Below are 21,764 nucleotides of genomic sequence, written 5' to 3'. Positions count from 1 at the left end.
GAGGGGTAAAACCTTCAGAAAGTTTCTAAACTAGGGTACCAGACGGCGCGATCTGGCCGCGTTCTGCCATGCGTTACTAACCGAACTGGGAAAACCGGTGCTTATCTGATGGCTCGGCGTTGCTACGTGTACCGAGAGAATGTTGCGTATTTAGGTTGCTGGATTTCAAACAAAGCCGAGACGAAATTAAAATATTTTCTTCGTGCCTAGTATTTTTATTAGTATGGCAGAAAAAAACGGCGCGGGTTAAATAAAAAACGAAAAGGTAAAATAGCAATGGAGAAAAACCGCCGTTGTGTTTTATCACCTGTTTATAATGCAGAGACTAATTGTGGTTGGCTGGCGAAACGGTCGAGGGCGAAGACAAACGTCAGGTGCAGGAAACGTCTGGACTTTATACGGCTGTAGTGTTAAAAGAGCGGACAAGCAAAAGCGTCGTATCGTGTGACGGGCCGCGGCAGTAAAAGCCAGAGATTTATACGCTTGTTTGCCGTGCCGGCGACCTGAAATTTTAACAGAATTTCTCCCCCTATGTTTATTTATAGCCGGGCCTAATGGCCTGCAGTACATCACCCTCCCAGTCCCGGAACAGGTTCGGCCGACTGCAACTAGATTTATGTAGCAGCCATCGCCTAACGATGGACCAGTCTCGTAACTCAATCTAATCGCCTCTCTCTGGCACTTAGATGTTTGCTGTCTTTCGATATGGGGATTTTCAGATATATCCTCTTATATGTCCAGGCCGCGGCGCCGGGGGAAGAAAGAAAGTAGGAAATAAAAAAAGGGCTGTAAAACGCGGCCACCGTCGGCGGCTTTGGATCCAAAGCCCCGCTCTAAGCCTAATTTATTCTCTAACGACTTGTGTTGATCTTTTAGAACGTCTTTCCACTCGGTGTGTCCGTTGGCGTTACCGCCACCGACGGACCGACACACTTCCCTCTCCGCCGCTTCCAATTAAAATCGTTCTTGCTTGACACCTTTGATACCGAATTATTGGCCGGAATAGCATCCCTACTGGCGTTTGTTTAATATTTTATTATCTTCGCCTCCAACGACAGATATATCTAGTAATAAAACTGTTAGTGGCGTATATCCGGATGAAAGATTTAACTGGCGATATAGGTGAAAGTATTATTTATGAATAGGATCGTAAATGCTTTTTTCCCCTATATACGTTATACTGCATTTATGTATAGATTGTGTGTGTGTTATACGACTAGAAGGAATTGCGTGGATAATATTGTTTTGCAAAGTTGCTGCTCGGTGTTTATATTTTAAAAGTAATTAGTACTGCATAAGCTTTGTCGGGAGATTTAAAAAATAGGGAATCGAATTCCTGTTGTTTAAATTCCGCGATAGTGAGCGTAGGGAGGATTTTTGTGGTTGGTGCGCATATTCCTTGCTGATGCGTGTTTCCTCTGCCCTATTTGAATTAAGCTGCGGTGAGTGCAAATGTTACGAATGCTTCTTGTCGTTCGTCGTGTCATAAAAAGAAGGCGAGGCGGCCGTTTTTTCCACCTGACTAACGAGTGCGATTGTTTGCCCTCCGATCGATTAGTACCTTCTGGTGGATAATTAACGCGCATTCCTTTAGAGGGCGCATCCTGTCCGGAAGTAGCTAATCAGTTGCCTGGCTTTTATCAGTGTTGCCACTTTGATTGTTTTACCTCCTCTATTCTCGACCGGACGGGCGGAAACGATGCTGCTCCTTTGAAGTTTTCTGTTAGGATCAACCAACAACCCCCGAGCTAAAACGACCAAAGCGCTCCCTTTTTTTCTTTATCGATTGCCTTATTATAAAAAGCTGTGTTTACTTGGGTCATTTTAAAAAAACAATCGTAGATAGGAAAATTTGATTAATCTTTCAGTGGAGAGAGAACGCAGATTCCAATAATAATCTGCATTGGGAACGATTCTTTCCTCCGGTTACTTTAAAAAAGAGAAGGAAAAAATACAAAATTTTCGCATTAACGCCGCGGGTTATCTGCTCGTTCGCCTTTCGATAAATGCAGATTTTGGATATAAAAATGTGGCACGACTGTAAATTAATATTAATTAGCTGGGGTCTTTTCCTGAAAAATCCAATTTTGTCCCTACGAAAGTAGAGATAAGAATCGAAGTTGTAAGAGGGATTTTTTCCGCGTGGAAAAGGAATTATCCTCGCCTAGATGATCACCTGTCAAAGAGGAGCGCGGCTGTTAAAACGAAAGGAAAGTTGACGTATTAATTGCCAATCTATTCTCGCAGCCAACAACTGCAGGTACAATTTAAGGTATATTATGTTGTCATCTATACAGCGTACGTCGCACAAAAGGGGTTTATTTCCATGTTAAAACTGTCACGTTTCTCACCTGTCACGTATTGTCCGAACCCCTCCCAACCTTCCTGTCGGGTCTGACAAGAGTTATTAGATCTAATCTCGTGACCAGGAAATTATAGTTTTATTCTGACGTTACAGCTTAGCCATCTTTTATGTTTCTGTAGGATACGCCACCCGATCAGATAACCGATCTCTGACAAGATACGTCTCTATACGTTTCGTCACGTTTGTCAGACGTCCGGTTAATTTTTACACGTTTCCGATAGACTAAATTTTTTACGGCCGTCCGTCGTAAATTTTACATTCCAGCTTATGAAATGCTCCACTTCTCACCTCCGGTATGGAGAGTGTGGGAGATGAAACACGCCATATCTCACCAGGAGGGAATAAAAAAAGGACAGCTGGTTGCAGTATTGGTTGCAAAGAGCTTATTCTGACGATAAGAGGGTTGGTCTTGGAAGAAAAAAAAATTGACAAGAACTCCAAGTGACATGTTATTGAAATCGCCAAGTTATAACTTCTTTGGGCATTAGATGCACACCTGCGACCCTCAACAATGCCAAAGTTGAGAAGGATAAAATTAAAGATGCCTGTCATCTACCCGAAATAGTAAAAGGTGGTTCTGCATTTTCCCACCTCCCTCTCCGATTTTATGACACCCAAGCTGCAGCAGAGATTTTTGGTGGAATTTCTACTAACCGAACCAGGGTATTATTATTATTTTTTTCCATTTTCCGTTGGTAATTAAAAATTTTACATACCCCGTATGTATATATATATATATATACGCACGCGTACGTAACCTTTCGGGATTATTATTTAAAATCTGGGTTGGTCATTACGGTCACGCTTTGATAATAAACCTTCAACCTGTTTCTCGTCAAGTTGATGGGACAGAATGACCTGTCACTAACCCCAATTTGCAAATTATGGTCTTTAGCATTTGCTCGATGGATGCTGCGTTTTGGGCACGGTACGCATTGTTGAAGATTTAATTTGTGGCAACGGTCGTATAACTCGAAAATGAAATTATCTCTTTGATCGAATTTAAAGAAAGTTTTAAACTCCGCTTCAAAATTTAATTAGGAGTAAATTTTAGATTAAGCGTATAACTCTTAAACCTTTATACGCCATGCGGATAGTAATTGGCATATTCAGATTTTGATCGCCACTCGGTATCTGTTATTGTGTATTAATCGCCCAGCGGAATCGAGTGGTTGTTGCCAGTCCGTGACGTGCGCTCGACTGGATTTAAATTATTAAATGCGTGCGCTTGTGCGTGTAGGCCGGCGCTTCCATGTATCAAAGCGTTCGTAAGCGTCTTTTTATGTATCAAATTTGATCGAGCGCTTTTGTGTAAAAAGCTTTTACAAAAGCAGTTTTTTTCAATTTCCATGCAATACAGAGAAAGTCAAATTTCATTTATTTTTTTTCTTTTTTAATATCTAAAATTTAATTCTAAAATAAATCTATCATAAAAGGGGATTTAGAATCGTGAAAAGCTTGGGATTTTTCACAACCCCCCCTTTTTTAATATCTTATAAATATGTAGACAGTGTAGTAATTGTTTAATATTTCTGAAAAATGTTAACCGTAATGTAACTGTGTTTATTATACGTTGTTAAATACAACTTTAATCGCGTGAAAATGACCGTGTGCGAAGTTTTAGACGGGACGGTCCAGCATTTTCTGCCGTTCGTTATTGGAAAGTGTCCAAGAAACTGTTCCACATTCTGAATTTTGTCCCGCAAAGTTAATTATATCAAGTTTTTTTTTTCTTTTTCCATCGGAGAAAATATTTTGAAGAATTCTTAAATTTTATATAATCAAGCGCATTATATCTTACGAAAATTGATGGATACTTTAATACTCGCGATAAACTTATAAAGCGTGTCCTGTCATTTTTTCACGTGACTCGTAATTTCGTGTGATTAGGTGAATACCGCATCGAATCTGACTAAGACTTTCGGAAATATAACCAATTAATTATTCAGATTCTGTTAATAAATGCTGGATATCGAAAAGGAAATAGTTACCGCAGTAAAGTGTTTTAAAATATATCTCGAAAAACAAGGAGTTTCGCTCGTTATACCTGTGCTCGGAGTGGACTCGACCGTAATAAGAGAAACCGAGGGTTGCAATGGAACCCATAAAGCGCGTAAAATTCTAACAATTGAATTATATTCAGTCTTAAAAGCGTTTTATGAATTGTAAAGACTCAGTTGAACAAATTTCTTTTTTTTTTTGTTGTTAGAAAATTTTAATGTTATCTTTTACGTTCTTTAAATTTCTGCGAAATATAAACTGTTGTGTTTTTTTTCAAATCTTCAAAAGTTCGACCGCCTTTGAAAAAAAAAACAAATCGAAGCAAGAAAATATGTTTGTACAGCATTTCTGAATAATTTTTCTGCTTTTTGAAGATGTGATTAATCTGTATTTAGATGGAAATAAAGGGAAAAAAACACAATCAACGAGTATCTACAATCAACGAATCAGTTCCGTTCTATTAAACTGGAAAAAAGTGGTAAGATCCTTCTAACATCAGACAGTGCACTCGACGAATATTTTAAAAATTACATCCCCTGAGGGAAAACACGTAGTTTCTCGTTAAATTTAATGGCGGGAAATAATTTAAAGCAGCTGGTTAGAGGCAATTTAACACTAGCAACCTTAGTTAGAGCGATACGCAGTTCATTTGCGTTCAGGACGAAAGTGTGGGGATCCAAGTTAACGAGCTTGTAACAACGGGCAGCCCACCGAATGCCATTGTCTGTTCAACCCCCTGTGGATAGAAATGTGTACCGAGGAGATTGAACCGAATTTATTTAATAATGACTCGCTTTTTATTCCTTTTTTTTCACCTCCGTGTCAGTTTTTTAATGGCCGCTTCATTAGCGAGATAAATTTTCGGAAATCTTCACTTTACGCTTTTTCTCGACTCCTTTTTTGATATTTTGTCTCACCTTAATCGCGTAAAACAGCGAGGACCGATCCGTGGCCCAATATTCCGATTCCGTAAATCGGTGGGGGTCGCCGCAGCTCGTTACTATCCAACTACGGTAATAACCGGCAACGTTTGTACGGCCTTCTAACGAGGGCCCACTGTGGTCTACTCGCGCGCCTGGCTTTTGTATGGACTCGCGCCCTGTTTATGTAATCCGTTAATTATACGTCTTGGCAGTTAGCCGCGATACGAATTGGGAAAAGATAGACGATCGACCCGTAATAATAACGCCATCGTTAGAATGGGGAACCGAGAAGGGAGCAGTTTAATTAATTGCACAGTGGGTCTGGATTTCGGCTTCCGGTTGGGTTCTGTAAAATATCTTCGACTTCCATTGTAAAATGGCGATTGGAAGAGCGAAAAAGTCGTTATTAACGACGAAGAAAAATAGTTAAAAGGTGGTAAAAGGACTTTACACCTCGGCTAATGTCACTTCGATGTTTTAAAGGAGTCTGACGACATAATAATAATAATAATAACGCCCGCCTTAAAGGTGTTTATGCCACGATACGATCGTATTTTTAAAGGAATTTATACGCCGATATAAAGATATAAGATAGGCTTTTTAAAGAAACTGGGATGCGAGGATGACAGTCTCGGATATAATAACAACATTAAAAGGGTTGCAATACAATAAGATAGTTTGGAGACGAGATAATAAGAGGTTTGAAGTGGCCGAGCATCTTAAGCTTGATGGGAAGATAATTTCATGCGAGTCTAGTTACGACGATAAGAAAGCTCCGAAGGTGTTTTAAGTTAGACTAAAGACGAGTTGGCATCAATCTTCCGCGACTACAAAATTGCGTTACTTTGTTCTACGCCAAGAATTATATTCCTATACAGAAGTGACGCAATTTTCAAATCAGGTTCTTTCGTTGCTGTATAATTTACGTTAGGCACGAACGGGTCTTAAGAAGAGTAAAACGATTTATACTTAAAGAATAATAGAAACATAAAGGCGCATTATAGGGAAAAGAGTGCTTAATTGAGTTTGCATATGCCTTTTGGTCGAAGAATATAGGGGAAAAAACGTCGTTTGCGTCCTATTGTAAAAGTGACAGCTCGTACTATCCGAACGTATTTCTATCAAAAGAAGTTGAAAACAAAGAATCTTTACGCTTAGAGAAAAGGGAGCCCAGCGGGCAACAACGAATCACACGTCTCTTCCGTTGGCAGATTTTTCAATATCGAGCTGTCAATCGGCGAAGTAAACCCAGATCGAGAGAGTTTTCGCTTCCAAAAAATTTTAACTCGGAAGGGGGGCGAGAAGGATGCCTTGGGAGAAATGCAGGATTGGGGAGTTGACAGGGACCGGCCTAGAAAGGCGAGGGAAAATCGTTCGACTCGACTACTACGGTCGGTAAAAGAGGGGCCGAGACACAAACAGGAAGTGACGAAAAGATGCGGAAGTGCAGATTGTCGAAACTGTCAACTAGTCGGCCGTCACCGACAGGCTTTGACATTGACACGTGACGGTTTTAAAATGAAATCTGTCCTCGCGTGACGTCACCGGTGGGTGATGGAAGACTTTGAAGTGTTTCTGAGAAATTGACTTCCAGACGGTCTAATCGCAGTCCGTCCGCGATTATTCGCCCGGTCGCTCTACGCGTTAGACGGGTCGTTATACAGCGGATGTCATTAGCCCTTTAGTCGCACCATAAGGCCCGTCATTAATTATCTTGCCTCGGTTTGTTTTGCTATTAAAATGTTAATCTTCGTAAAAACTGTCATTTGCCGGCGTATCGTTTTCCTCCCCCCTCCGCATCCATCGGTTAAAAATACTCCTTAAAAAGTCGTCTTTCGCTACAACCAATGGACTATTCGAATCCCGTAATGGCCGACTTCCAGAAATCCCGGTACAGGTAATGCGGGGTATCTTAATTACTTCGAATTCTTAAAATTCCAGCGATTTATATTTAGATACAGTAGACACAATAGAAACAGAATAACTTATTATTGCATCAGTCATCCGTTTTGCCATTTAAAACGTGGAATGCGCTTTGACAATTGACGACACATGACAACAACTAATGGTTTTTTATAAATAGCCAAGTGATTTATCTTATAAATCGTAGTACAGAGATTGCACATTGTCTGAAGCGAGACGTGATAAATGATTGTATTGTAGAAAGACTACCGAGGAAAATCTCTGCTGCTGACTTTATTACGGCAGACAAGCGCCAACCGTACGACACACGGAAGGAAAAAAATAAGTGCATTTTTGTTTCGCCACCTAACGGCAAAAATTAATTTTTATTCAGTAAACACGGGACTGACTGCTTTCTTGTGTAGAAACCGACAGCTTCGGGCCAATCTTCAATTCGGTTAGATGCAAGAACCCAATTAAACATTTAATCGTATTCCGTACAGTTTTTTTTAATTTTCTCTTGGCAACAGTAAGGCAAATAATTAAAAGGAGTCGATTATATAATTGGTTATTTTTAATATAAGTATACTGTGTGTGTGTGTGTGTGTGTGTGTGTTTTTCTCGTATAATATCCTAGTTAAAAATTCACCTGCGAGACGGTCAGAATGTGTCAGAAAAGGGAAGAAAAATTACTATGCGTCAATATGCAAAGGACGCTGTCACTTGTCAGAATTGTGTGCAGAAGTCTGGAGTGTGTCCAGATTGTGCAGAGAGTCGATAGTGTGTGTGTGCGCGCGTGTGAGAGCCGGCAAACTCGACCGTTCATCACGGGCGACATATCTCTCAAAAACTGCGTTGACAAGGACATGGCTTTTTAATACTAAACCGTCTGCGGCGGTCGGAGGAATTTAAGATGTGTTTTTTGGCAACGTTAGAAAATCACCTTTTTAGTCGCTACCATAAATCAAGCGTGACGCGCAATTAAGGTGATCGTCTTTGTATGCAAATAAATCACAATAAATGTCAAAAGAAGGTACTAAAGGCATGACAAATGGCGTACGCTGGCTGCCTGTTCCTTTCACGACCATTTCCCCCCGCAGAAGAGGTCTGCTGAAATATTTCACATCCAATGATTTGGTATTCTGCCGTGGAAGAGGAAAATAAAAATGCTTCTCTTCCCCCAACTGTCGGATGCAGATTTTAGGCATCAGCAACTTGTAGAGATGGATGCCTATCCGACTCTTGGATACTTTTGCCGGATTTTTTTTCCTTTTCCTTTCTTTTTTTTAAATCTACTACTGGATTTCGGCCCGAAAATTTCAACGTGTTTCTTGCCAATTCTACATCCCTTTTCTATACTTTGTTTTACGATTTGTTTTTTTTAATCTCTCTTGTTTTTTAAATAAATTACTCCTCCTAACATTACGTAATTAAATGTGCGGATAAATATTTTATGTCGAACATTACTCTTGGCGTATCAAATATTTAAGTTTAACCCGATTTAATAAATAATCTCGAAAAGGCTGCTATCGATAAACGTCTCTACTAAAATATTATACAGATTTTCTTATAAATACCTCATGCGGTACGGGTTGATGTCAGGTAATTTGTTGGTCTGTTCCGGGCCCCTGGTGCATTAGTTGCGGCCACTTTTACATCTGTTGCCTGCATCTGCCTCGTGATAAGTGCTAGTTTGGCCTATGTATTGCATTTGCCGTGAATAAATCGAATGTTAGCCTATCTCGCCTCGTCCTATTTCTGTATAGGTCTATCTTGTTCTTTTGTTTTGAGTACTTTCATTCTATATTTTTTCGTAGATTATTTTTGCATACGCTTTAGGTAGAATATATCCGACGACGGTTATTTAATCATGCCAAGCCAGTTGTTGTAATTACGTAAAACGTTCCACGCATCTGTCGTACATACGGTTGTTAGTAGCGTCAAAACAACTAGTATCTATTGTATCTACTACACGTCATATGAGATATCCCTTGCAAGTGCTGCCACCAATCCCTAAGCAGCCATTATAGGCCACACTAAACCGAACATTTATTGTAAGTAAAATGTACTATATGTTTAGTATAGAATAGGTCGACGGGCATCTGTTATAGCCGGCCCGATTATTGCGTAAAGAGTAGTGAATGGGGCGTACAAATTTCAATAATGGTGTCTTTGCGCTAGAAAAGTGATTTTCTTTCGGTCGTAGTCCGTAGCGAAAGAAGCAAACTTTTTTATTGTAGTTTAATAAGGCATTGGAGGAAATTATCGTCAACAAACAAGCTGTAAGAACACAAGTATATTGAGAAAACACACAATCAGAAAACAAAAAAATCGATAGTAAGAGTTTATACGAATGTAAACACGGGACTAGCATCTTGTAGTAGTCGCTCTCCGGCATCACGCACTCTTTCAAATCTAAAAGATTGGCTTCGCTTCCGAAATTTATAAATTCTTTCGAAAATCGTTCCGATAGAACACAGAGGTTGACAAGAATAAGAGGAAACGAATAAAATGGAAGGAAATGTTTTTGTATCGACCACAAGAAAACTTCAATCGTCTTTCTTCCATTCTTGAAAGCACAAAAGTCCGATAACAGACAGCGATTTTCTGGTAGTCTGGTCCAACGTATGCTTCGTCTATCAATGAAAAGAAAACGGTATTTGATGGATGTTTATTGCTGTTTAGGTCACTGACAGAAAGACGTTGATAGCGAAAAAAATGCATCGGAACGGAATGAAAACGGATAAATGATTGATATCCCAAACAAATGTAGGGAATATATGCAACTAGCGAAAGTCCGGCATGACCGGGGCCATGCTTCAGTGTCGAAAACCAATTCCTGTGATTTAAAGTGGCGCTTGATACAAACGATGGGGACCGGCCGATCCGACTAACCTTCCTCCGTACCATAAATAATAATAAAAAAACAGTCGATAATAAACTACGTAGCCGATCCAGTCGCAGATGTTGAAGACGGGCAACGTTCTATTCTTTGTAACATCTAAATCGGTAAAAATTGTATCGTACAAAAGCGCTGTTGGCCTTGTAACAATCGGATTGCTCGTAGCAAACGACAAGTTGGTAGGTCGTTACGGGTCCTAAAACCGTGCCACCTACTGTTAGTTTAGATTACAATGTCGGTGGCTTGCTGCGAGAGCCGCCGTGTCGTTTGGGTGTAGCGCATCCCACCGTCTCCCCGATACAAAACGACGGTCCCGATAGGTGATACGTGACAACCGGCATCGGCAGGTGTTCTAACTCCCGAAAAACCTTTATTATGGCCGTGTTAAGAATTTGGTGGTCCCGGTAGCTCCTCCTACAGTTAAGGCGATAGTAGTGCCCACTAGGTAGTCTTTCTAAGTATTAAAAATCCTTTAAGGTGCCAGCTTCTAGCTAGAAATCTATGACCGTCCTATTGTGGCCACTACTTTGTCACATGCTTGAATTCCTGCTTCCATTGATATGGGAACATCTGTTACTTATTGTTAACAACAGATGTCCTATAATCCTTTGCTTTGAACCAACTGAATTTATGCTTTATCTTTGTAGGTTGGTTAGGTCCTAAATTATCGCGGGATACAAATAAACATAAATACCCGTATCGGCCTTTGGAAAGCGATTTTTAGGCACCGCTAAAACCGGTAGCGAGTTAATTCTAGTAGGAAAGAGGGGAAAAATCAAATTTGGATGAAGATTTAAAGCTTATATTCAATAAGCAAAGGGAAAGTTTTACTGCTGCAAATGTCTTGTGACAATTCTTCTTAGCAAGGACCGGAAAAGTGCGCATGTGTCATTTGTTTCATCGCTCGAATATGTCAAGAGAGTTAGGAGATTAGCGAGGATAAAAAGAGTGGAAAAAGCAGGCTGCCACTGGTACGTCAATTTTCATTCAAACTGCCATGTTTATGCAAATAAGACTAAGTGACAGGCAGAGAGGGAAATAAAACGGGGAAAAAAAGAGGCATTAACAAGACCGGACGCCATCTTAGATGTGTTAGATGTAGACTTAAATTTCAAATTAATTGTTGGAGGCGGAGGAATTTGCTCGCTTTTTCTTCTTTTTCTTCCACCGATGAAAGTATTAAAGGTTAAAAATCCGAGACGAAATCGAGAGAATTTTTAAAGATATTCTACCCGTAGAATTAATCATCGAGTTAAATTATTCTCCGGCACAATTTTATAAAGACGATTGGTCCAATAAGAACTCCGGTCTGGTTCGTCCAATGCATAAAAAAAGCCAGTTAAATAGGATGAGAAAGAATAGAAAAGCGATTGCTTAATCAGCAAACTGGCAAAGGGATTTTTGTTATTCAACTGCACATTTGGTGTAAAAAGCGCGAAGAGTGGAGCGTGCCAGTTCTTTTTTCCCTCTGGAGAACTCGATCTTCGCTGGCTAATGATACCATCCAAGCTCTTAACTTCGTTTCCTGTAGTCGGACCATGAAATGTAATCTTTTTTTCGTCTCGCACACCGGAATCGAGCGGTTCCTTTGATTTCTGATCCGCTAGCGGATTGAAAGCCAGGGAAACAAATCAACATTGACAAGTAAGGTTGTAACACTAAACCTCCATCATCCGATAATTTACACCTGCTCCTACTTCCATTCCGCTAGAGTAAAGTGCTAACATTCCGGTCGAGGTGTTGCCTTAAATTGAAATTTATCGCATTTGCTATAAAAAATTCCTCCTAGAAGAAACAAGTTGTAATTAACGAGACGATTTAAGAGTTAGTTGCCTCTTGGTCATTTCTCCCAGAGGAAGTTACAGGTGACAAGTTAACCGGACAGTAGCAGTTTCGCCACTAACTTGCCACTTACGTACGTCCCTGGGGAATACCGCTCCACGGCTTCCAGGCTACCCAACCACTTTCCGATTCCGTGCTATTTTTAAAATCCTTTCTTCTTCTTAAATTGGAATTAAAAGACGTTTCGTGACGGTTGCCCGGCTAACACCCTATTTATAAACAACGACTAAATAAAAGAAAGGCCATCTTTTCTCTGGCTGAATTTTGTATATTCCATAAATTTAATTAATACTTTTATTCCGTTAGACATTGAAAGGAAAACGACTGTAACTCGCGAGCCATTGTCACTAATAATGAATATCGAATAAGGTAATCGAGCTTTAATATATTTTTTAACTCGAATACGAGATATTTTCATTCAGACTATTCGTAGACCACTGTTTATTACATGTTAATGATTACATTTCGCCCATTAGATCTACTAATTCCATTTTGCGTAATTAAATATTCATATTAAGCTTAAGTGAAGACGGTTATTTATTTAATCTACCGTCATTTCAAAATTAGACAATTAATTAATAAACCTTATCAAAGTGAAAAATTCATATACGGATTCTCAATTCATCCATTCGAAACATCCCACTAAAAACAATGTTGTACTGTCATTTTCAAATCCTAATTTCAGATTTGTATTGTTGATTTTTATTTCGGGTTTTTTCTGTGTAATAATAATAATAATAATTAATAAAAAGTCAATTTTACTTTATTAAAAAAAGTCTTTATGATAAATAAATTACAGTTTTGTTAAAGTTGTATTTGAATTGATTACAAGATACTGGTTTTGTAATGCGTGACACCGGTACGTAAAAGCTATGAGATTGACCTCAATTTCGCCCATTATGGGGCGAGGCTGACCCACAATGGGATCGAACAACACCGATGCCAATAAATTACGAGAATAAAATCGGATTCGAACCCGGATCCCTGGCGTGTATCGAGATGATACTTCACCGCATCCGTAAAACAAAATTTAACGTTATAAATTCGTTTGTTAGAGTGCCCTTAGACTAGTACAGTACCTTTCGATAGTATTAGCGGGACTATGCAAAGTTTGGTACGATAGAGTGGGCCCTTTTTAGTCGCATTTAATCGAGGAAAGTATTTAAGTTCACTCTTCGTTTACATGTAAAATCTAGAGATTTAAAAGAGAGAGAAATGGGGGATGTTTCTGTTGGAAGGGATGCAAGAAATGGCACGGAGCTGGAAGATCGTTATTACTCTGCAGAAACCATTGCGAAATTCGTACGGCTTCTCACTCAATTAAATATTTACTCGCCCATTATCTCTTCACGTACAACAGGAAAAGAGCTCATAACAGGTTCCGATCAGATGAATGATAAGAAGAAAAATACTGTAGATGCCTTCCCGCTGTCAGTTGCAGAGCAATAAATCTATAAAACTTAGGGTTTCGATTCAACCCACGTATAATAATTTATTTTTGAGAATAATAAAGATTTCGCCTTTCTATCAACCTTTTTTTTTCGGTCTTGTTTCTATGGATTTTTCTATGGCTCGGCTACTAAATGGCGAATGTACGTGTTTGTAGTTTGGAGAAATTTTTAATTAAACACGCCGCACTCGATTTTCTGGACAGAAAGGCGGGTGAGAGGAGGTAATCGTAAACAGACGAGAACTTATTGATGGAAGAGAATCTAGATTTATGAAGCGTTGATTCACTGTTTACCAACCGTGCCTGGATAATGATATAGAATTAAGATTTCAGTCTTTTTGAAAAATGTTCTTTGGCTGCCAGAACATTAATATCGTCGACTGGAAAGATTTAAAAGACGTCAGAAGTGAAGCCGACAGCAGCATTTGGAAGTATTCCAAATGAATACGATTTAGAGTAATAAGAGGTGAAACAATTAGTCACATTTGCGCTTTCCCACTCTTAATTCTTCGATTATTGCCTATTCTTTTAAATGTAAAGGTGCTAAAAGTCGAAGAGAAGATGCTCCTTTTAAATCACGCGTGCTATACGAATTCTCCAAGTTCTGTTATTTATCGGGATAAAAAGATAGGAAATTCGACAATAGAACAATATAAAATTGAGGAAATAAATAAATATATAATATTTAAATGGTGGTAATTGAGAAATTTTGAAATCAATGGAGTGTAGGGATTGGAATGGCGTGCCATGAAAATTGGAAGAATTAAATTCGTAAGGGAAGTGAGAAGTTTTAATTAGGAATAATTGTGAAAAGAAAGAGGCCCGAAAGTTGTTTAAAAAAGTGAGGATTTGGGAGTTGAAAGTAACACGTTGTAAAAACTGAAGATTTTAATTGTCAGGAGGTAAAAATTGAGGAGTGGCGGTGTGAAAAAGAAGGAGTAAAAGTTGTCAGGTTAGAGAATTAAAAGGAACGAGCCTTACCGCTTCAATACCGAAGGGAAAGTGGCAGAGATGTTTTTCTATCGCAAAAAAGAGGGATTTAATCCATTCAGAGAATGTAATAAGAGGGAAGGAGGAAAGGCCAGAAGCGAACAGTAAGACCTTAAGTTTGTCTGTAAACAGATGGTGACAAGAATAATGACATGGTAGATACAATCTCTTAGGTTACCTACCATAAATAACTTTTTCTTTTCCCGATCTTTCACTCGAATAAATCGTTTATAATTTATATAGTTAGATAAGTCTGATGAACGGCCAACAGCTGAACTAGAATGGAATATAAAGAAGGTTTTCTTTGGCTGGGATTAAAATATAGATTAGCATGGAGATAAGTCTATACGCGTTATTGGGTTTTATTCCAGTTTTTTCTCTCTGTCTCTCTTCTTTTATTCGCTTTTTATCCGGCCATCTGTTATTTTTCTTATTAACCCCTTAAATAATAGGAGAAAGATTCGCATTAATGTCAGCTGCTGTCCGGTAGTTGGGAAAATTTCCGTAAAAGGGGAAAAGAAGGAACTAAGCCAGCATCATTATCATCGATTTAACTATTACGCGAATGAAAAATGACCTGCGGACGACAAATGAAGTGAAGGATGATTAGAAAGGATACTTTTAAGTTGGGGGTTTAATTCGTTGAGCGAGACAAGTGAAATTTAGCTCCTCATTATGAAAGCACTTCTTATTCCCTCCCCCAGCAGAGATAAGAAAATTGATGAACGGAACTAAATTGGACAAATTGAAAACCTGGAAGATAACAGCCAATTGTTATTGTAAGTCGGTAATGACGTCTGAATTGTACACAACCATCGACAAATTTATGATGTTCCTTCCCAGATAATTATTATCTGGCTTGAAAAATCCCGATATTCTCCTTCTCCTCCTCCTCTCCTCCTCCTCCTCCTCTTCAAGATTGCGCTGTATGTTCCCTTCCTTTTTTCATCCTCTCTCTCACACTACCTCTTCTTTTTTCCCTTTCTTTCTTCCTTATAAAAAAAAAAGAATTCTTGCTGAAATTTAATTTATAATTTGAAAAATAACAATGTAGGTGTTGTATTTTATTTATCGTTAAATTTAGTAATGATTAAAATCGAATTTATTCTTGAAAAATGACGTCCTGTAAATAAAATTTCTGCCGGAATTGTTGGTATTTTTGTAAATAAAAACACCAAATTTATATAATGTTTAGTTTGATTACAATATGAATAATGTATTTTTGGGTTTTTTTTTCTTTTACAAGGTGATTAAAATCCAATTTATTTCTCCAGAAATTTTTATAAAAGTCAAAAAAAAGAAGCAAATCACTCTCTTTTGAATAGAATTCTGCCGTTTTTATTTTGAATTGTTAATAATATAATAATTATAATAACATATATAACGATTATATTAATATATTTTAAGTATTTTCCACTAAGTATTATGTTTTAACAGGGGAAAAAACCCGAATTTATATTCAAAAAACCTTTAGAAAAACTGGAAAATGTTTAGATGAAATTTTGTTTTCTCTTTATTTATTTTAAAAAATAAAATTTACGCTTATACTTTTTCGGGTTTCGCTAGAAAATAATGGCGTTATTTCGGCTTATTTATTGTAAAATTCAACAATGATTAAAATCGAATTTAGTTTTGAAAGATGGCGAAAAGAATCGTCTCCGGAATAAAATGTCAAGGGGAGCGAGCTGCATCGGATATTTTTCTATAGAAACGGCAAGAAGAGGAGGTGGAAAAATGCAAAATAAAGTAAAAGAATGGAGGACATAAAAAACTTTTTACATAAATCTAAAAACGATGGGTGGACGCCAGAAAATACAAGCCACGATGTCTCCTGAAGATGACAACATCAAGGTGATGGATTATTGCTAATGGATGCTGCGGATCCTAGTTCTTCCACATCCCGCTAGAGTTCGGTAACGTCGTTTGTTTATTGCCGGCATAAAACTCTATTTTTATATAAGCGTGACGTCACCGTTACTGGTGTTACCTTTTTCAAAATGGCGGAGAATGTATTAGATAATTCTCGCCTCGGAAATATTAATTGCATTAGAGTTTTTTCTATTTGGATAAAGGACGAAATTCGTCATTCAATTTGCCGTAAAGGAAACCGCTTTTTTGTGTGTGTGTTCGGTTGCTGCGGAGAACGGAGATGAGAGAGGGAGATAAAAAGAGAAAATAAATATAAGCGTTGAGGATTTGCCTTTTAAAAGAGAATTGATAGAATTAAAATTAAATTGTATTCAGTTAAAGGGCGAGATAAGTACGTGACTGGACATTTTTAACGTGCAACAATGAAGTCGGAGATACAAATCAACACGATTTTCCATTTGTTATCTTAGCAGAACAACTTATGTCAATATATATCATCCCGAGTATTGAAATACCGTCAGGACCCACAATGCGGGTCATTGTTATACATTTTTACACCTGTGCAAACGCATAGATAATCATTCAGCTGTCAGAAGTGTATCTATTCATTACTTTTGGCCATGATTCCAAACTCTATCAGCACCTGCGCCAAACTGGATTCATTATCATGACTTATGTTCACGATAAAGATTGGGGGAAGAGAAAAAAAAAGAGAGAGAGACCTTCATTGTCTGAAAGATGGGAGTGGCAGATCCTACTTCCAAACTTGTTTTTTTCTATTGTATAATTAATATTCTACTATCGCAAGGGGTGGGAACCTTCTCTCAAAGAGGCGGACAATGTTTGTTTGTTTGGTGTCACGGGGCATGACGGCTTTCACTCGATAACGTGAACTTAACTTTGTTTATTTTTTTAGCTCGCAAGTCCAATTTTTAATGCTGAGAATTTTTTAGATAATTTCCCGTGTTAATGGGATCGTTTTCGTACACTTCCATGCAAACCGTTTGTTTAAAAATTGAATTTTTTAAAGAGGATTGCCCGATTCTTAATAAATTTTTGATATATAAAAGTAAAAAAAAAATGGTGTGTTTTAATATTACAAATATAGGCTACCATTTGGAAAGGTTGAATATTTTAAGATAGTGGAAAGTAGATCCCGCAGTTACAGACATAATTGGGTCAGTTTAAAAAAAATGTAGGAACTAAAACTCCCCTAGATGTGTGGGTTTTTGATATAACCTGGAGTGGAGAGGGCCGAATGTTTAGAGAGTTTGCTACGGGCAGACAGAGAGATTTTATTGGTGTTAATGATATTTGGAAGTAGAAGATAGGGATAGCGTCACATCCCACAAATTACAGCCGCCCCGATTTTAATTACCTGCATTTGACGTTAGGGTTTAAACGGGTGATGGATGAGGTCATCCGCATCATTTCTATCACTTTTACAAGCCAAACGTCTCCATACCTTAATGAATTACACGCTAACTAATTTCTGGATACGATGCACAATTGGCGCTTTTATAAGGCGACCGATCTAAATTTAAACCCGCGGTAGTACATGCTAAAGCGCCCGCTCTGTCATCATTGATCATCCAGAGCTCTTCTGGTTTGAAGGACATCGCATTTTCACCTTGTCATAAGTAGATTTATAAGGAAATATTTAAAAATGATTGATATCTAACGTTTGTAATTAAAGAAAAAAGTGAAGAGAGATGAATTTCCATCGGCAGTTGTGTTTAAACACGTAATAACGAAGGACGGATTGAATGGAAAGTGGTCTTTCATTCGACACTACTTGACATAAAATCCATCACTCGCCAGAAACAACACTTATTACATTCTCTTTCAACTAAAAGGACATTTTGTTCTTGTTAGAGTTCGCTGATGTTCTGCACACATCTCGTTTGTCACCACACTCCACAATATCTCTGGCCTTTTCTCTACACGTTTACATATAGAAAAGTCGTGCTGATGCGGCGATGATGCATTTTTTTCATTTAATTCCGCCAGCGTTATTCATAAATTTTAAAGCTGCGAGCCAAGTTTAGAAATTGAAAAAAACTTCAACGGGAGTGTGAGGAAGGAAATATGCGAAGGAGTAGACCTATGCGGTAAATCAAATTGAACATCAAACATTCGTAAGAAAACTGAAAGAAAAGATGCCTCAGAGACGAGCGAGAGAGAGTTTTAACATCCGACTTGAGACCAATAAATTTTTCTAGCAGTTCCATAAATCGGAGGTGGTACAGGTGTTCAACACTATATTCCATCAAGGTATTAAGGTTTGCAGAAAGGATTTAAAGAGATGGTTTAAATGGAAAGAGAAAGGAGCGTTGTTTTGGACTAGAGGAGATATACTGTTAATGATTATATATGACAGGCAGAAGAGAAAATATTGTCAGAAACGGGTCCTAAGTCTAATGTATGGTTTGGCAGATGTGCCATCTGATCCTTTTGCCATTTGCTAAGCTTTCTTTCCGTTTTGAAATATAGGATAACATGTTATGTATCTTTAATCATCTCTCTCTCTATAGAAATTATTTAAACTTTCCTCTGTTGCACGCTCAAATAATAAAAGCCAGCGATCTGGGTCAGTTTCGATAGTCCGAGTGGAAAAAAACTGACAAGATGGCGGCCGTATGTTTAATTTCGGGGTCGTAAACAAGACATAAATTTCGATCGGGTCCAATAAGCGTAAAGTGATATTTAAATAAACAGAAGTCGATGAATGGCCGGGGGAAGGAAGCTGAAAGGGAAAAAGTCATCTTTCGTTTGTACACATTCAAAAGACATTAAGCAGCGACAGAAAAATCGCAGGCTGCATCAGCGGTCAGAAGACACCATTTATCAACAGAGCTGACCTGTCAACATGCGAGTGAACAGCAGGAAAAGAAAAGCGTTATTTCTTACAGAACGATGACAGACAACTCGCAGCAGCACCTGGGACTCGCAGAAATGACACAGATGGAGCTAACGATGAGTAAAATATTGTTTGCAGGAGTGTGACCCGATATCCTCTCGATTTTTCCAATTTCTGCACGTAATTTTCGGTTTTCGGGCCTCCTCTCGCCTCGTCCGAACTCGAAAATACAAACGGCCAAAACAAACAATGAGGTCTTAGAGAAGTTAACACTGACAATTTTGACAAATTGCACTTGTCATCTGCCTGCTACACAAATAACTCATTCTTTTGTAGAAGATATCCATCTGCTCGGCGGCATCTTCGCTCGGAAAATAAAAAAATAAAAAAATGCAGCCGATAAACAGCGTGGGACATTGTACTGCACGAAAGTCAAAGCGTGCATCCATCAAAAGAGACGGGCCTTCAGGCCTGATAAACACTTAGGCCTGATGTTCGATCTCGTTGAGTGGTCAACCGTGTTATTAGCTGTTCGGTCCCGGAGGACAATTACAGCCAACAACACGGTCCGTGGTGTCTCATTGCTCCTTATAACAACTGTCAGATGCGACACCTTTGTGCCCCACTCCTCTGTAATTTTCCCGTCAGGCCGTCATTCAATAGGCTCTCGTTATAGTCTGTAACTGCCGCATCTTAGGTTCCATCATTTCGTGCCTCTCGCCTGCAAAATGCTATCTGGCATGCGTTGGTTTATGTTTCCTGTTAACGCAAAAAAAAGAAGAAGAAGTAAAAGCTACACGAACTGGTAGAAAGAGTCCGAAATAACCGCCTTCGACTATTTTTATTTTATTCGAATCTTCTTAAAAGAGCGCTTTTTTCCCCGCAATTTTGGCTTCATCCCAATATTCAACCCGCCGCAGAAGAGGAAAAAAATAATTTGTAATTTACTGGTTTACACCTTTAAAAAGAAATTCTCTAACACAGAGATTCGAAGGGGGATAAGAATCGAAAAGCCACAGATACGTCCGTAGGATAAGGTTCGCTGTATATCTACTACACACGTATATCCACTTCTTTAAGTTAGCCTATTAATTACCGATATCTAATTACGAGATAAATCACGTTATTGATAACAATGAAACTAGCGGAAGTCGATAGATACAGATAAACTCTCGTACGGGGAAGAAAAAAAATTCGACTTGGCACAATAGGAAAAGATAAATAACATGCGGAACAGATCTGTAATTAAGATGGAGCCGATAGCTGGTTGATGGAGTTATAACTTCAAAAGTGGTTCCTAAAAGTAGAAAAAGTGGCAACAGGATCGCCACATTAAATCCGAAACGATTAATTAATTTTACAGCAAGGGGGAAGTAGAAGAAAGGAAAAAAACATATTATTATTATTATTATTGAATTTATGTAGAGAGAGAGAGAGAGAGACGAGATGGGAGAAGAGAATTCAAGGGGGGGGAGAGGTAGACGGCCTCTTTTCATGTTTATAAAAGGCCACAAACAAAAATATCTCTTCGGGCTGTCATGTAAAATTCAACACGCAAACAAACAAAATTTGTTTCAAACAGGTTTTATATCTGATTGCGATTTTACCATTTTCTAGCAAATCAGCCAAACGTCTTGTTTTTGCATCATCAATCAGAAATCGAGAGGCTAAAAAGACCCCTTTTTTTTTAAAAAAAAAATAGCAAGATTAATTTATCAAGACCTGTTATTGAAAGCGATACGTCGTCTTTGGTCAATAAACTCTGCCGTGTATAATGCGGCATTTTTTGGGGGGTTTCGAATACGATTTTATAAGCGCTTCGGACCCGGTAGACGAGACGTTTTACAACCTTATTTTTACGATATTAAACGATTCATTTAAAGCCGCATCGAGCGGGATACGCGAAGCGATTTATGTCGAGCAAACAATGTTGATACCGGTGGTGGAATAAAGCCGATATATCCCACTTTATGATCCCCCAACTAGACTGGACTGGTCCGCGGATTTCTACAGATATATATATATATATAACTGTGTAAGCGCATTCCTTGCAGAGGATTTATAAAGCGTATCTCCGTGTCGATTGTCGAAATCAATCAATATTTTGTCGGCCATCACTTTTATTGATGGATGATCTCGATCAATTAACTTTGCTAAACGTTTTCGACCGATTTTATTAATTGATTCGACGAGTGTAATTTGTTGTTTAGCGCCCCACAAGCGTGCAGAGATCGATGAAAGGACGAAAATAAATTCGCATCTCCCTACGCAATCCTTGCTCCCTGCCCCCCCTTCGATAAGGTTAGAGAGAAGGTCTTGTCTTATCTTTCTATCTCGGGTAATTTATGAAGAAAGTTTCTTTTGGGTAATCTGTGTCAAATCCTAATTTGCTAACTATTTAGAAAAGTCTATAGTTGTGCACCGATTTTGTTAATGAATTTCTAGACAGTTTTCGAATATAAACGACTGGTTTAATGTGTAAAGTGTCGAGTCAACTCGCAATCTGTTAGAGCGATAAGAGAGGATGCAGGATGAGAAATTCTCCTTTTTGCCATATCTGTTATCTAAGTTCTGGACCAAAGATGAATTTTGCCGTAACTCGACAAATTAATGCTTGTTTTATTGGCGCTTATTGCGCTTTACGTTAATACTTTCCCAGA

Source organism: Centruroides vittatus, unplaced genomic scaffold, assembly GCF_030686945.1.
Source record: "Centruroides vittatus isolate TY-2023 unplaced genomic scaffold, ASM3068694v2 contig_2818, whole genome shotgun sequence".
Classification (NCBI taxonomy): Eukaryota; Metazoa; Arthropoda; class Arachnida; order Scorpiones; family Buthidae; genus Centruroides; species Centruroides vittatus.
Note: the sequence above shows the minus strand (reverse complement) of the source record.